Source organism: Corvus moneduloides, chromosome 14 (assembly GCF_009650955.1).
Source record: "Corvus moneduloides isolate bCorMon1 chromosome 14, bCorMon1.pri, whole genome shotgun sequence".
Classification (NCBI taxonomy): domain Eukaryota; kingdom Metazoa; phylum Chordata; class Aves; order Passeriformes; family Corvidae; genus Corvus; species Corvus moneduloides.
In genome coordinates, this window is record NC_045489.1 from 14,080,745 (window position 1) to 14,098,244 (window position 17,500).

At 40.7% G+C, this 17,500-nt stretch overlaps 1 protein-coding gene across 8 annotated transcripts in view; it reads right to left on the reverse strand.

Moving 5' to 3' along the window:
- AFF2 (AF4/FMR2 family member 2) overlaps nt 1–17,500 on the reverse strand; it is a 336,455-nt gene that overhangs the window by 135,858 nt on the left and 183,097 nt on the right. The window lies entirely within an intron of this gene.

The following is a 17,500-nucleotide window of genomic DNA, read 5'->3' on the forward strand; positions in this document are numbered from 1 at the left end:
GGATGCAGCCCTATTCAAGACTGCAGAGTGGGAAAATAAACAAGAGGCAGGTCTAGAAAAATCTGGAATGGGCTTGCAGCATGAATGCCTGGAGTAGGAGAGAGCAGGGACAGCGTCCTGCGCATCACAGCATCTTCTCGTGGCACTGGCCACAGGCTCTTACTGAGGTAAGCAATGTCACAGCCTCAGAGCACTACTGATTCCACTTTAAAATGAGGGACTGAGAAATCAGGTGACTCGCACAGAGCTACTCAGAAAGTCCATACTTAACCAGGAAATCCAAGTCTCCAGTGAATCCTGCCTACCAGACCATCTAAGCAAGGCATCCATTTTCTGTATCAGTGTGTTTATCCATCATTTGTACACTCATGTCCCAATTATCTTCAAAGAAACAACCTGGGTGCCCATGGCTATCAAACAGCAGCAGAAGAGCAGCACACATCTGCTCCTTCCCACTGCAGGGAACTGCTGCCCCAGCAAACCTGACAGGAGCAGACTGGGGCTTGTGCTTGGAGCAAGGGGAAAATCACTAAAACCCAGGAACTGCACAAATGTTGGCTAAGGCAGAGCTTGTAAATGCCCTTCTAATGAGCGTGTTTTATGGGAGACACTGCTTCTTTCTCTCTTATCTTTGTTTTTAATTTAATAAATATGCAGGGAGGCAGTAATAGTTGTCTCTGGCATTCTGTTGTATCTTTGTCTTGCTTGTCTTTCTTTGCCTAAAAAGCTCAGAAAGAATTCTTTCTTGAGAGAAGGGAGCCAAAGAGCAGAAGAGCATCCGATCTCAGAAATCTGTGCAATGGCCTGACTGCAGTAAACTAAACTTCCCAGCTGCTATTACACACTGGTCAAACCCAGGGTTAGTCACAACAAAGCTTATAAACAGGCCAGTTTCTGTAGGCTAGATGACAGCCACTGCAAATGCTCCACAAATAAAAACATAACATAATACACTTAATTAAAGAAAATATAGGTGTTGTCAAAAGGGCACTGTGGTGGGTCCATTTTGGCTAAAGACATGCCCTGGGTGGCGACAGCTGATAGTAACGTGTAGTTCACTGAAGACAGAGCCAGCAAGTTTCAGATCTCCAGTTGTCTCTCCCAAATTACATGTCATACAGGAGGTTAGGAGAGAGAAAGGAAAGCTGTGCACTATGGTCCTTCCTCAGTCAGTGGGACAGGCAGACATACAAACTTCCTTGGGCAGATGGGCCAGGAGCAGGGGAGGGCTTCTGCACTCCTGGAAGAACTTCTGGGTATCGCTGTAGAGCACAGGGACTCTTTTCACTGCACAAAGCCCAAACAGTGGCCATGAGGAGGAAAGGAGCAACTGTGGAATGGCTCATCCCTCCTGGTGTGTGAGGCAGTGGCAGCTCAGTGCCATGACAAGAAGAGCACTATTAAATGGCATTGACTGACCGACCTCCACACAGGGAAGGCGGAAAAAGATTTCAGCATCCCGAGAACTTTTCTGTGGGATAATATAATCCAAATCCTGCATGCCTCTGCCAAAGCCTATGCCAAAGAGGTTGCTTTGTGGCAAATCTCTTCATAGCGAAATGATGAAACAGAGACTGTATCACATAATTGAAAGAGGGCTAGGCAGTCTGACTGAAGGCAGAAATGAAGAATATTCTAGAACTGAAATTATAGGCTTGACCTCAGTCTCTTCCTGCCCACACAGAAAATGCTGTACAGAGGGCCTGGGATTCATGGGGAGGTGATGCTGGCAAACATTTCAGAATATTGACTGTCAAAACACATGTATAATCCACTGCCTACCTACTTGGCAGGCTGAAGTGTAAGCAAACCTAGTCATCTCCCTGTTAGGGGACACATGAACATAAAACAATGGGAAAAAGAGGCTGCTATTATTTGAGGAAATTCAATTACAAGGTAAGAAATCCTGACTCCACTGAGGTTAGGACTATCCAATCTCTGTGTTTACAGAGTGACCTTGTGAGCACCAAAATCTCTTACAAAGGTCCAAGATAGCTACATTGAAGCATTTCACTTCAATTCTCACTGCAATGAAAATTATTGGACAGAAAATCCCAGATAGGATCACACACACATAACAGCACAAACATCTAAAGCTCAGTGTATAGACAAACACTGCATGTGGAAGGAGTGAGAAAGTTTATAGTTACCTAAAGAAACATACCTACATCTACCTAAAGACAGGTGCCAGAGCACTGTTGACCAAAGAACCTTGAACGGTGGTAGAGAAAGTTTTGAGTTTACTCATCTGAAAAACATCACTTCAAAATGTCCGGGCAGCAACCCCACGCCGAGCACCACAAGGCTGCATGTTCCACTCACACAGAGCTGAGCTACGGAAGGACATGCAAAAATGGCACTGCACTGCTGCCAGTGAAGGGTCAAAATCCCAACCCCACACCCTGCAGGGATGTGACTGCTTAGCTCGTTGCCACTCTGTTTCTTAAGCACAGATAGGTTACTCTGGAGCATCAGAAGAAAAGATGTCATTTGTTTAATCATCCACATGACTTCACCATTCTTTCTTATGCCCCAATTTCTTTTGGAGGTCCCTCATCTTTAAGTACTTGCTAAGCTCTATTTTGTTTAGCTTCTGAAATCTGATATATCTACCTTCTAATATGTTAAGACTATAAAGAACCACATAGACAGTGTGTGTGTGTTGTGTATGCATCCATTAAGATGTGTCTATAACCATCTTAGTTCATAAATACCTGGTAAAATAGACAGGGAATTGAATTAATATTTTTTTCCAGGAAACGTTAAAACACTAATCAATCCAAATTTGGAAGTATTCAGAAATTCCTGGAAGTAAAATAATAAAAGAGAGCATATGAAACACTTTAAAGAGGAATTTAATGGCAACAAAGTAATCCCACAAAATTGAGTTAGGATTTATTTTCACATGGTTTGGACTTAAAAGAATTCCAAAATCATGTTAACTGTTGGAGTGGGTAGATGACTGCTATAGAAGCATGCATTTTTTTTATAGACCTGGATATTAAATGAGAAAGTAAACCTGCACCATTTCTTGGCTTAGAAGTCACTGTGATCCTCTGATGTAGTAACATCAAGCACTCTCCTTTCTGAAAATTATTTAAACATTGTTTTAATTGACTCCATGTGTTTTATTTATTAGAGTTAGACATGCTCGTCTCTTCAGCTAAGTCTGGTTTTTTTTGGCTATAAAAGCCCTCAGGTAAGTAACTAAGAAGGACACATGCAGATGCGATCTAATGAATCACCCAAAACACAAATACCCCAAGCAAACCTTCTAAGGGGTGCAGAGGTACAAGGCCAAGTAATGATTTAAATGGAAGGAGAGGACTGGGGAAGGATTTAAACTTGCAAGTTTCTAAGGAAAAGGTCAGAGCGAGAGAACTGAGAACAGAAGATATGGGACAGATGGTAAATAGCTTTACAAAATCAGTCCCTAAAATTAATAGCCATCTTCAAGATTTATTTCCTGTCTCTGTATTTCATTTTTCCATCATTTCCTTCTTGTTCAAAAGAAAGTGTGCCGTGTTTTTAAGTATAGATAAAAGCACTTAGCCAGGCTCTAAGAGGTCATTATGAAAAAAAGGAGCAGGATTGTGTACTCTGCGTTCCTACAGAGGCAGCTTCCCTTCCTAGTGTGCTCTAAACTGCTTAGCCTGATCTAATTTGAAGTCTCTCAAGATACAGGGCTCATGCTACTTCCCTTGGGAGAACTGAGAGGAGACATAAGAACAGCCTTCAATTACAGAAAGAGCTGTTCCTAAAGGAGAGAATAATCTGTTCTCCAGTTTTATGGAGGATATGAACTTCAACTGCAGCCAGAAAAATTCCAGCTAGACATAAGAAAAAGCTCTTTAATGGTAAGGATCCTGCAGGACTGAAACAGCTTGCTCAGAGGGCTACATGGACCCCATTTGTGGAGGAACATGCCTAAGAACAGATAAGCACACATCAGTCAGGCATGGCTTAGGCAGAGTTGATTCCTACATTGGGATGGGAATGTGTAGCAGATGATGAGATTTCTAAGACCTTTCCCAGCCCTTTTTCTTGTTCTGTAGTTTTGACAGTGTGCAACTGGTTTGGCCAAGCCCTCCCCTTACTGCTTCTCTTGTGGATACATCCACAAAAAGGCAGAAGAGGAAAAGAAACATTTTTTTCTTCTGGGGCCACAAAGGCAGTCTCAGGACCGACACTAGAGGGCAGCCAGCGGAGCAGGAGGAGGACCAGCTCCACACATATCACCAGCAATAAATCCTATCTGAGGCCACTGCTGCTTAAGAGACCTTATCTGTGATATTTTGTCAAATTCCTCTCTCGGTCCTTTTAAATCTTATCTAAATCTGCTGCTTTAAACTTCCTCCAACTTTTGGAGAGACAGTATGTTAAAGCTGCATTCAGAAAAAGTATGTGATGAATACATGTTCTGAGGTTATTACAAACTTGATGCTACAGCTGGTGCTAAGCAACCTACAGCCTTGATGGAATAAAGATAGCCAAGTGATTTACCATTTATTAAAGACTCTATTAATGATTTATTAATGTTTTATTAACTATTTATCAATGCAACCTTAGTAAAAAGCCTGTCTTGTTTCACAGCATCTTTCTGGTTTCTGCATTTATGCAAACCTGATCAAACTCTCTCTGCTAGGCAGCCAGTAATGCATGAAGGGCAGCCACATTTTCTGTGTGTGATGCATACTGAATTAAAAACCATCTCAGCCTGTTTCATCTTTGGGGTAAAGGCTACAAAAAGAATGAATATATAGATATATATTTATACATGAAAATGACAAGCAAATGACACTAAAGCCTAAAGGAACCCAAAGACAATAAACCTACAGGTTGTTTTTATTCATACTCCTTATGAAGGAATGCAAAATTTGCACAAGCAGTTGGGAATATCTTGACCAGTAATCTGGCCTGCTTTATACTGGGTCAAAGGCTTCCTTAGGGAAGGGATTGTGATACATTGTTGGTATTGACATGGACATGAGAGACAAATTCATTAATACACATTTGATTATGATGTCTCAGCATTTAAAAAAAATCTCATCATCAAAGGGATACCACACCTTTTTCCCTGTAAAAAAAATCCAAAAGACTTCGGTGATGGCCTCCAAAGCAAGCTATTCTTCCTGATATAAATATTAAAACTGAAAACCTTTTATTCATGCAACTGTTTTAGCAAATTTATTATGAGTGGCTAATGCCCAGCACAATGTGGTGGCATCTACAATGATGTCTTTGTCATACTTGAATTTATCTTGTTACTGTCCCAAAAACTGCTTGAAAGACAATTGGAAATACAGTGCATAAATGAGTTTATTATTGAAAAGCTAAAGTTTATGCTACAAAAAGCAACCATTTTTCTGACCACAGCCTAAAGCACAGTGTTCACCTGTGGGCTTTATCAATGATGACTACTAAGTTCCCTTTGCCAGCTGGGAAATGGGATGCATTCCATATCATCCCATGGTAAATTAATATTTCTTTACATTTTAACAAGAAGGGGACAGACAAAAATTATATTCCATGAAAATGAATAGAGAAATTGCTTTAGAAGCCAATTGTGGTTGACTATAAATTTTACAGCATATGTTTTCCTTTCCTACTTTGTTAACATTTGGAAATCCACAAAGAAATATGGGTATTTTCTTTTTCTGTTGAGTTTCTCAGTACTCTATGACTCCTGTGTACCTCAAACTTTTCAACATATTTTCCTCATCCTGTAGCTTTTATAAGTAATAACACTCATATTCTTTGCTTAGAGCATTTACAAGACAATAAAAAAAAAGTAAAATCATGATTGATGCACTTAGTGCTCTAACCAAGCTTGTGTATGGGAAGAAAAACAATGCTCCATTACAGTGAGAAGCTATCTCAGCTCAAGAGGCTGTTTTAGGGGGAGAGTAATGAAGCCACACCACATGAACCCACTACTGGATTCAATTTCACAAGTCTGCCACAATCCCAAAGGAAACCATAGCCCATCTAACAATGTGTGTACCCTGTCAAAGGATTCAGCTCCCTGCTGGCTCTGGCCCCAAATGGCCCCCGCTGTGCATACCACAGTTCACTCCCGAGGATCCTCTGTGAAACAGGTTGAGTACTTTTCTCCAAAGTGGATCAAGATCATTTTCTTCAGGGTCCACCTCAAGAAGATTATATGGTGAAAAACTGACCTGGATGTCTTACACTGACTAGGACAATCCTTCAGTTCAGTAACAAGCAGGTTTTGTTCCCTTCAGCACTTCTCTCATTCTCTTGGCATTTTTAGGAGCATGCAGCACAATCCTCTATGGACCCACTACAGAAACACCATTATGGTGAACTGCACAGAACCAGGGATCTGCAGCAGCTGTATCCCTATTCCTGCCAGGCTTAGGCTCCCTGTATGAGTAAAGTGCATGTAGGACATGGGGAGTTCACAGAATATAATCAGCAAAAAAAATCACACAATGTAAAAAACAAAGCAGGACCTTACAGCAAGCACACAGGACAGCTTTTTTGACAAGTTTTATGTGATGAGAGAATTGTGTGGCAAATGGGGCCTTGGAACTCCATGAAGTCAAAGGTAGATACACCCTGCATGTAAGACAACCTTCCTGACCCGTCATGTCTTTGTCTTACATTGTCTGAGCTTCCAGTCAAAGTCCAGGAGATGAGCAGGAGCCAGAGCTGTCTTTGTGACAAGTCACAAGCTTCCAAATGGTCCAAAGACAGGCATGTACTGACCAGGAATAACAACACTGACTGGAGTGGTAACTCTGCTTCCCAGCCAGGACAGGCAGGAGGAATCCTGTAAGCTGCAGGAATGTGGGGTTTGTTAAGGACAGGCCATAATGGTTGTGTGCAAAGAGAGGATGATCAAAGTTTTGCCAGGCACATATGAGATGCTGGGCCACGGAAGGTATTTCTATTTCCATATAACTCTTCCTCTGCACAGACCTACTGAGGGGTCAGGGACATGAACTGTCAGAATGGGCCAGACTCGAGGTCCTGCTCCTCTGGGATGCTACAGACAGTGTTTGGTGCTGTGTCTTTCACAGAGCACTTCAGGAACACCACCGCAATCGTGAGGGTAAAATCCTGATCCTCCATACTTAGGAATTCTCAGCTGTGCTGAGACCTTTTCTGTTTAATATGGCATCCAGAACTGGACATTCAGTTCACACCAGCTAACACCAGTTCTAGAGTTTTAGAAGGCAATGATATGCCCATAAATACTCAGGTACTTGCAGTCACATGTACCAAAGCCAGTTCCAGAAGTGAGGCATCCTTCAGCTGTCACTACTAGTGAGTAACCTAATGGCTTTGCTGCCCAGTACACAGAACCAGAGCCCTGCTGTGGATAGTATGGCCAATGCAATTCCTCCTGTTCTTGGCAGCTTCTCATCCCCACTGAGATGCACAGCCATATCCCATTGATTTTATTTATTCAAAATAATACTTGTTGGTAACCATTCCCAGGGATGGCACATCTCATTTTCACGAGGGCCCCACGAGGTAGGAAGTATGCATTGAACTGTTAAATACAACATAACATCCTGGCTCTACAACAGTATAGTATAAACAAAGGCACAATAAGTCATAAAAAGCTAATTCTTTCAAAAGTTACTAGTACCAACATATAATTTCATCTCTGCAATTTAAAAAACATTGGCAAAAAAACCATTCTCCAAGCAAATAAGCAACTGTGTTTTGAAACTATTCACTGCTGGCACTTGTTTAAGGGAATCTGGTAATTTGTTCCATCCATCCTGAGCTTCACAAGCAAGAAAGCATGTCTTGAATTGCCTGTTTTCTTCTCTGAAACTTAGGGTTCACACCAAGAGGAGAGTAGAACTATAATTTACAGTTACAAAACAAGACTACTCCTACCCTGAGGCACTCCACTGTGCACATTTATACAATACATTACATCATCTCCTTTACATTGCCAGATGTAATCAATTCATGGGTTTTTTCATACAACAGGGAATTATATACTCACAGGACAAGACCTTATCAATAGAATTTATTATAAAATGCATTAAATTTCTGGAGCAACTTATGGCAACACAGTGAAAAAACAAAATCTCCAAATTCAATATCAGGCAAAATTAGATTGCTAAACTACTAAACCTCTTGTTCTGTAAGCTTAGCACAGAAACTAAGTTTTATATTGTGCAATAATTTTTACACCCATGTAACCAGCTTATAACTTACATCCAGACAATATGATGAAACTGAGTCCAAAAATCATCAGGAATTTGAAAGCATTAACTTGTGCCAGCAAACACCGGCTTTGGCCTTAAAAAAGGAACATTAATTATCTGAAATAGCATATAGGGGAAATTAAGAAACCAGGTTAGGCAACTTGAGTTTAAAGCCTAATTCTTTTGTTTAAGCCATGATTTGCTTTCATTAAGATTGGACTCCGAGTTGTTACTCATCAAATACAAAGAAATGAAGCTACCACACGCTGCTGTACAATACACATTGAAATCCTTTACAAAAGCTGTTTCTTTGCTTTCCAAACCAAGACTCTGCCAGATCTCTTATTCTGCTTACCACACAAGAAGTACTGCAGCAGGGTTTTCCTGCGTGGGTGTGCCAGGGTAGCATTTGTTTTTAATGTTGTTCTTACACAGTCTCATCAACACCTCCACTGTAATGCTGCTAAACCAGCGGTCTGAGGCTGAAGCAAAGGCACAGTGAAGTCCTAGGAAAGCTGAAACCTGCCCTTAAAAAGCTGTCTTTTTTCACCGTTCCTTTTCCTCGTCTATGTGATGCCCTCCCTGCCATGTGTCTCAGTTGAGAACTTGCTTCTCCCTTCATGTATGAAGAACTCACTTTCCCCTAAGAAGCATGGTTACCTTCCCAGTGCCTACTTCAGAGACTATGAATACTCTGCAGGGCACAAACCATCTCATTTTTTGTCTTATGCAATGCCTAGGAAGTGATGGAACTTCTGAATATCGGCTGGAAATTTGGAACAGAGATTGTGCGCTGAAAGATCCAATGGATGTGTCCAAAATGTATGGACAACACAGACAGCTTGATCAGTATTCAGCAAGCCCTAGATGTACAAAGAAACTCCAAACTTAAGCCTGATCATTGGTTCCTCTAATTTTGTCACCTTGGTTTCTTTTGTAAAGTTAGAAAGCTTAGCATGTTTTCCAAACAATACACTATGGGTCCTCATCTATGAGAGAGAGGTGGAGTCCTTGCTGCCTCTCATGCTCAACCCTCTAATTCTATTCTCTTACAGTAAGACCTAAGCAGCCACCTGAAACCCTCTCATGCAACCTGGCATTTATTATAGTAATTTTAGCCTTAAGAAAAGAACAAACATTTCAGTCTGAATTTCCTTTTCCTCACTTGTGCCTTGAAGCAGGTCTGTTCCTGCATCTGTGTGTCCTGTAAATCATGCCAACACTCCCCTTTGATCCACTCCTGCTAAGCTAACAGGTGTAGAAAAAAAAATGGATGTATGTTATAGAAGATGTTTTGATACAACATATACTTTTTTGGCATGTCAGCCTTACCCAAATAAGCCAGCTTAAACAGTAAAGAAAACCGAAGCCAAAACATGCTGAGGTCTTTTTTGATCTCCTTTAAGGTATGGAGGCTTCAGAGTATTTCTGGTAGACAGATTCCTACTGTTGCATACATTTGATTCCTCATTTCCCAGCATGTTCTTTCTTACAAAGCTAGTTGGAGGCTGGAAACATTAAATACTCAGAACTGCCACTAAGACATACGACAGCTGAGGATGCCTGGTCCCACACAGAGCGGTCCTAGAGTCTGAAATCAGCGTGTTCTGACTGTGCACCAGATTGATAGAGCCTCCTGTGTCTGCATTTTTTAAAAACTTCTGACAGCAAACTACATTGAAACAAACTAACTCCTAAAAACAGGGCTGAAAAAGGGCAAAGTCCATAACCTTCCTGTCTCAAAGCACTACACTACTTTTTTTCCCACAGGAAAATCAATGAATAGGACACAAAAGCCACAGCACTGAAATGCTGTAAATTCAGTGATCCAGCATTTAAAAATCGTATCTCTACATTACTAGACGATGACATGTGTTGTCTTTTTTCCTTTGAGATGGCTGAAAAGGAATAGCAAACTGTTCATTAGTAATAGTTTATCAGGGATCTTGTGAGCAATTTGGAACAAACTTGGAGCAAGCCCAAGAAAAGACCACCCAGCAGACCCATGGCTGCCTAGTTAGCTCCAAGCAGTTTGAGCAAGTCACAGCTCCAGCTGGTGTCAAACACTGACAATTACCAGTTACCAAGCAAAGATGAACTGGAGTAAACCTGTCAAAGGATGGTTTTGGGGTTTTTTTTAAGTACGAAGTGCGATGTATTGTTATGTTCAAGCAACTACCAAAAGGAGTTGTTGATCTCACTTTGCTGGAGACGTACAAAGGCTGCATGCAGTAACATGGTATTCTTTTTGAAGGGTAACTTGTGTTGTAAGTGAAAGACGCTAGAAAATGACAATGCTGCTGCAAAGTAGACAGAATGATACATTTAGTCAAATCCCCAGTCTAAGCCTTTTCAAAGAACACAAGCAGTTAGTGCAACATTCCTTAGGGTTCCTGTATCCTTTCAAACATGATAGCTTTCTTGTAGTTTACACTTATCATATTAAGAAAAATGGTAATGAGGAGATCATGACAACCTCTTTTAAAAGCAACAATGACTCAATTGCCAAGGAAAAAAAGGAGTGACAACTATTTTCATGGAAAGAAGCCTCCAGTGAATGCCTCACTGTTGAAGCTATGTTCTTTGTTTTTGTCTAAATTCAGGAATGACAAGGGGCTGCTCTTCAAAAAAATTCTGAGCATCAGTTTTCATTTGATTGGTACAACACTACTTTTTCAGATAAACTGGCAGTTCAGACCTCTTGTTGAAAAGATTAGGGACTCAAGAGGTTAGAAATGATAAAATACTGGAATAAGTGGGAAGGGATTAATTGGCTTTATTTACAAAAAAAAACAAAAAACAACAAGCCACTACTGGGAATGTTCTCCTACAAATCAAACATGAAGTGTTTTTATCCTAAGGCTCAGAGTAGTATTTTTAAAGGTTACTGTACCTTGGTGTACACAACATATTCTTCAGTAGGATATACTCATGGCAAAGAAATTAATGGACTACAAAGCCCAAAGGGGCTTTTAACACTGAGCGCTTGCGCAATAAATGCCATCAGAAGATCTCAAAGCATTCCTCACAAAAGATCAGTACCTGCCATTTTCCAGCTTGGCCCTACAGATGAAATTTGGTCCACACTTTAAACCCCTCAATCAACCCACAGTAAACACAATGAATACTACTCTGCCCATTTTTTTTCCCTTTAACCACCCATGCCAGTCTCCTACGCCCTTGTGGGTTCATGTTGCTCCTGTTTCACCCTGAAAAGTACTAATAGGTTTTTCCACCTCCCCCAAACAATATTTGCTTACACATTGCACAGAAATTTTGGAATATAGGAAACACTTAAACAAGAGCTGTAAAGTGTTGATAACAGGGTTTCTAATGACAGCCACACCAGAGCCCTGGCCCCAGGAGCTCTGGAAGGCCATACAGTAACACTTGCAGCAGGTAGAATACACAGGGTATGCAGAATGTTGAAAAAACAATTCTGGGCACTTGGGTCAGACCTTAAGATTCGTGTTTGGAGACAGTTTTTCCCTCTTGCCTCTGAACAATGGTCAACAAACACCTCAATGCCTTGAACAAATAAAATAATCTTCATTTCTAATGCTAGAACCTGACATTTTCTTCATCTGACTTCTGCAAGACTTGTGCCTGTATGACTGCTTTTAAATCAAAAAGAAATGTGAGAAATTCCTTGAGAACAAAAAGAGAAAAAGAAAAAAGAAAATACAAAAACCATTCTGGTCAGATTTTCCATCTATCCAAAGAAATTGTTACACCACTGACAAATCAATGTGGCAGGATCTACTGGTTAATTAAACAAATGTGACACTTTTACTGTGACAAGTTGAAAACACTCAGAAGTGCCACCTATCCACAGTGTGCATTCTTCTCAAACGTACATTAAAACCCATGTAGTGTAATAAGAAATTGAAAGGAACTTACGTATTCAATAAAAACATAATTATAAGCATAATTTGAAATGTACAGCTAAAATAGATTAGAAGTTCATAAGGTTTCTCAGAACATTAAATTCAATGACACACTTTCTAAAGAAATGTTAGAAATTCAGATAAGCCACAGTATGTAGCATAATTTTAAATATCTGATTGAGCCTTGCTTTTGCCCAATTATCACACCAGTAATTCCAGCTGAAGACATCAATGCATTTTGCTAACAACTAATTTAACTTCTAACAACGGCAGCATGGATGAGGTTCTATTTCACCGCTGCACAGAAGGAGACATAGTGGAGCAAAGGGGCATCTCAAGGTTATTCAGGAAGATTAAAGGTACGATGTTTTATCTGAGTCTAAGCATTCAAGCATTTATTGAGAGGGTGTTCAAAGACATGAGAAGATGAACCACACCAGTCTTTCACTTGCAGGTTTGAAGTGGTGTATTCAGAACATTCTGACAGCTGGAACCATCTCCACAGGCAAGAAGGAAACACCTTCAGAAAAAGCTCTACTGACTATGGTGCATGACAGACCAAGGGCATGCAGCAAAGACATGAATTCTCCTCCCCAAAAGGCAGCTTCCAGAACTGTTCTCACTGCAGAATTGGAAGAACTTGAACTTAAAGCAGATGACGGCCACACGGCTGCCTGCCCATGTCAGGCTGCTTCCAGAAACCTCATGGGGGCTGGCCAGTCTGACTGTGTGTCACCACATGATTCCTCCCAAGGAAAAGCCCACCTGCTTGTCCAAGGGGTCTCTCAGGAGGAAATAAAGTAAGTTTTGGTCCATACAGTTGGTGTCTGTATTCTTGCCTTAAGAAGAAATTAGGAGTGGCTTCAGTTAAACTTAGACTGCAGTGCACTAAAGAAAATGGCAACAAGCATTCCTGGTATCTGCTGTAACAGAACACTTTCACCCATATCCTCAGAGCCCAACAATGAGATTCAAAGTTGAAACTTCAGGTTTGCTCCAGGTGTAAACTTTGACCTGTTCTCTTTACTTCGAGGACCACAAAGCAGTAACGCATTAAAAGTTGCAACGTGTGGGTGTCGATAAAGCATAAAGGGGGAAACTGAGCATGCCTCAAGTACCTGGTGTCTTTTTGGTCCATCACTTTAATTTCTCTAGTCCTTCCCTTACATATGTTTCTTTTAACCATCAACTATTTTTTGACTGTCATGGCCATTAACTTCAGAGGAAAATGTCAAAAAAGTAAGCTCTTGAATCTCTTTCTGAAGGTTTGTTTAGTTGCGTCTCCCAGTCCAGTCTGCTCTTGGACACTGCAAGTGTCCCAGCCTTTTCCTAGTCTGTTTCTCTTGACTAATTGTGATTAGGCTAACTTATCCTTCATCGACCCCATGGGTCTCCTCAGTGCTGACTTATGGGGAAGCTTTCTACCAGGATTTAAACCCTGCAACACTTTCCCCCAGGGCTGCAAAAATGGAGCTCTTCCCATTTGTGAGAGAAAGAGCCACAGAAGATGTTACAGACATTTCAAACCAGAATTGTTTCTAAAGCATGCATTCATTTCAAAAAGCCTCACTCAATTTTAATATGTTTTCCACTGTCTTCATTCTGTGCCTAAAGCAATTTGTTATGTAGAGTACACATTATTAATCTATTTAAATGAAAGGTAACATTGCTAGCAGTTTAAACACACAGTGGCCATATTTAACCATGTTTCACTTTGACAGGACAAGATGAAATAACAGAAATGATTAATCTGAAACCAGAGAAATATTTTACTACCTATATCTCAAAATAGGACTAGATTTTTTTGCTTAATGCTCTGTCAGTAAGCAGTGTAAGTGGAGTATGGGAGCTTCAGATGACTCTTCTGCTTGGCTACACTTCAGACTTTTTTCAGTCATTTTGGAATCAGCAGCAGCACTCTAGGACAGACACACAACAGGCTCTGAAGGTCTTAATCACATTTTTATACAACATAAACTCATGCAGCCCACAAGGACCTTAGGGGAGGATAGATGGTACAGCTAGAGCCAAACACTATAACACTGTAAGAGTGTTTAAATTTTTCCATCCAGTTTAGCACTTGGGGCCTTTTTCTGTTCATGGAGCATACAAAAGGTCAGAGTTGATCTTACATGCCAGATTCCTTGGGTCTGTTTTCTTTCGCACTTTCACTCCAAGATAAGGGAGTTACTCTTTATTTACAAGGATGAAAAGGGATGGGAATTCAGGTCCCATGGGTCTCCAAATCAGGAGTAGGAATCTTAGTTTTATGACATTCTCCACTCAACTGCAAGACTCCACCAAATTGTTTTCCCACATTTTTTGTCTCTTTCACTTATTCCTGGAACTGCAACCTTAGTAGTATTTGGAAAAGTAGTATCTAAAATAACCAATGCTTTCAAGTGCTGCAGAGAGTGCATCTGATCTTCCACATGGGTTGCAAAACTTACTATCTTTTCCTCTAAGACAATGGCTTTGCTTCAATTACTTCCTTGTTTGAACTGGCTTTAAAACAATTACTTCGTATAGTCTCATAAAAAGTAATTATTTTTATCATAACAGAGTACTTAATCAGAGTGAGGATGCTGAGCATGTAACATAGCAATACATACTGGATTGTTTCTGAGCTGACTGTCTATGAGGGAGAGAAACTACAAGTGGTTGTTTTGGTGCAAAAGAGATGCTAAAGAACTAGGAACACAAACTTCACTTCTTCACTGGCAGTCATTCACTTATCATTTATCATGGGAGTACTTTGTTTCTCTTCAGGAGCAGCAGTACATGTCCGAACTCTTGTGATGTCAGCTCACTTTACAGTAATTTTAGCAGTAATGGTAAATCTGGCAATGATGGCAGAACTATGTAATACTACTGAAATCAGCAATATTTCAATTTGGCAGTACAAAAATATGTGTTAAAATGTTATGGTAAAGGAGATAAGAAAACAGAATTGAACAGTGAGTTTGAAATAGGTGCACAGCAATCTCTCTTGCTTTTCCTGAATACCTTTTGTAATCTTTTTTATTGTTACAGTGTAGACAGACTGCAATAGACCCACATAATGATCAGATTTTACATTTCAAAGTTCTTTGCTAAATAATTTATTTAATACTGCTATGAAAATAAAACCTTTATTTGATAAATGTACCTGCAAGCTGGAATCAGACCTTGCTTGTCTGTCCTGACAAAGGTCTAATCTTTTGCTGCATTACATCTTGAAGAGGCATTTATCCCTGTAACAGGCAGGTGCAGCACACCAGCTTTGGAATACAGGAAACTCTGCACACCCACGCGCATTTGTCAGATCAGGCAGTCAACCTTTCCTCCCCGTCACCTCCCCGGCAGCATGCAGTCTGCCTTGCCCCTCAGCTGGCAGCACAAAGCAGATTTATACCACAGATCTACATCATAAGAGCATCACTCCCCTCACGTGTAACCTGTGCCGTGCCAGCCGTGCAAGCCCCCGGGGGCCCACAAAACACCTGCCTCAACCAAGCACTCGGCTTCGACTCGCGCCAGCTTCCCACTCTGCCCAAAGTTAGCTCTGAGCTTCAGATGTGCTGGACCCTCAAGTTAATGCAGACAGCTTTGGCATAGTGCTCCTGAGGCGCTTTTCTCATGGGTGCCACCATAATGTTGTCACTGTAAAGGGGAATGGCCAAAAATTTGGATAATCCTGTTCTGCCACGGTCAGGTGCAGCACACGGGGGCCGAGGGTGTGCTCTAGGCTGGGAAGACCTGAGACTGCCTTCTCCAGCTCCCAAGGAGCCTTCTGCACTCCCAGCTTATACCAGGCTGTCCTCAAATGACTCCAGCTATTGATCTCATCCTTCCTGTGTGTATACTGGACAGTGCACAAAATGCTGGGAAAAGGCCTCCTTTGACCTTCCTGGAATTGTTGCTGAATGCTTATGGTGATAATGTTTGTGGTGATACTGAGACCAGAATTGAGCTGATCACCTATCAAACCAGGAAGGAGCTGTTCTCAAAGAAATACTCACCATTTCCATTTGCTGGAGCGAGACCACATCTAGACAGTCGTCAGAGCAAAGAACTGGTCTCTGCTTTTATGTATACCTAAAGTAATGCAGAAGTAACTCCTTTTTATTTAATAGCAGCAGCAACACAAGTGGAGCTGCTGCCAATTTATACCAGTGTGGGAGGAAGAAGAATTCAATGAACTCATATGAGATCAGAGGTCAGTGGAATTACCCCTTGATTTATATTGATGTGAGAGCAGAAACTGGTTCTGCCTCCATTGAGAAAATGCTGATAAAAAGCTTGAAAATGCAATGGCTTAGAAATTGCTAAGAAATTAATTGGTTTTATCCATCCAAATCTTTGTGTACATAAACAAAGTCTGAAGGAAAAAAACAACTCTCAAAGCAAGCTATTACCCGTTCCTTGCACGCTTTCAAAGGCTTCACGCCAGAGCAGGGACAAAGGCCACAGATCCACATTTACACGTGGGTTAACTTTTCAATCCATTTTTTCATTTCAATAGAAATAATAAATCACCTTATCCAGGAGAAAGAAGCAGCTTGACACAAAACATACGGTGCTAGGCTATTTTTATAGCACACCTAAGACGTATAGGGATTCATTTATTTACTCAGCTATTTAAAAGTGGCTACTCTTACTCATTCTCTGGACAGCTAAATGCCAGGTTGCTAAGTTACTGTTACTTGACATCATCTCCTCCCCAACGTGTTCCCACATTTGACAGGTTCACATGATTTACTAGGCCAGTCAGCTCGTTATTCACTTGTCCAATGACATCTAGATAATCATTTTAAATTCACATCATGTCCTCCCCAGCAAGCCCCCAGACTCCACATGAAAATATTTAAACTACCCGTCAGCTACTAAGTGTATTTGTAACCACACTGGACAGCGTACCTGTATTTTTCAAATTACAATTATTATAATTAGGTTTAGCATCATTCTTCAATGTTGGTTTGTATTTTAGAAGAGAAAACAATTATTGAGGGGCAAATAATGGGCTGTATCTGTTACAGTCTAATTTTGCTATGTGAACAGCTCACTTCAGCTGTGGGTGAGAAATTAAATCTGTTAGTGCTTTCAATTGGCATGAGGAACGTGATTCTACACATAATTTGCAGAGTCAAGGGCATTTTCACCTGCTGATCAATTTACATATTCTCCAATGTCATTAGACAGGAGCTAGTCATCAGAAGACGACCATACAAATTACAGACTTTGCTCATTTAACTCCAGTCATTTTTACACTTACTACAATCTGAACTATATTTGGGATCTGTTTTGCTTCCAGACTAGACAGCTTCTAATTAGTATCACAGCTGTCCACATAACATCAGAAGTCCATCTAGTTACTTGAAGCCTTCCTACAGTGAATATGCACGTACAAGAATTCTTTTGTTCCTCTAAGCAGGGACG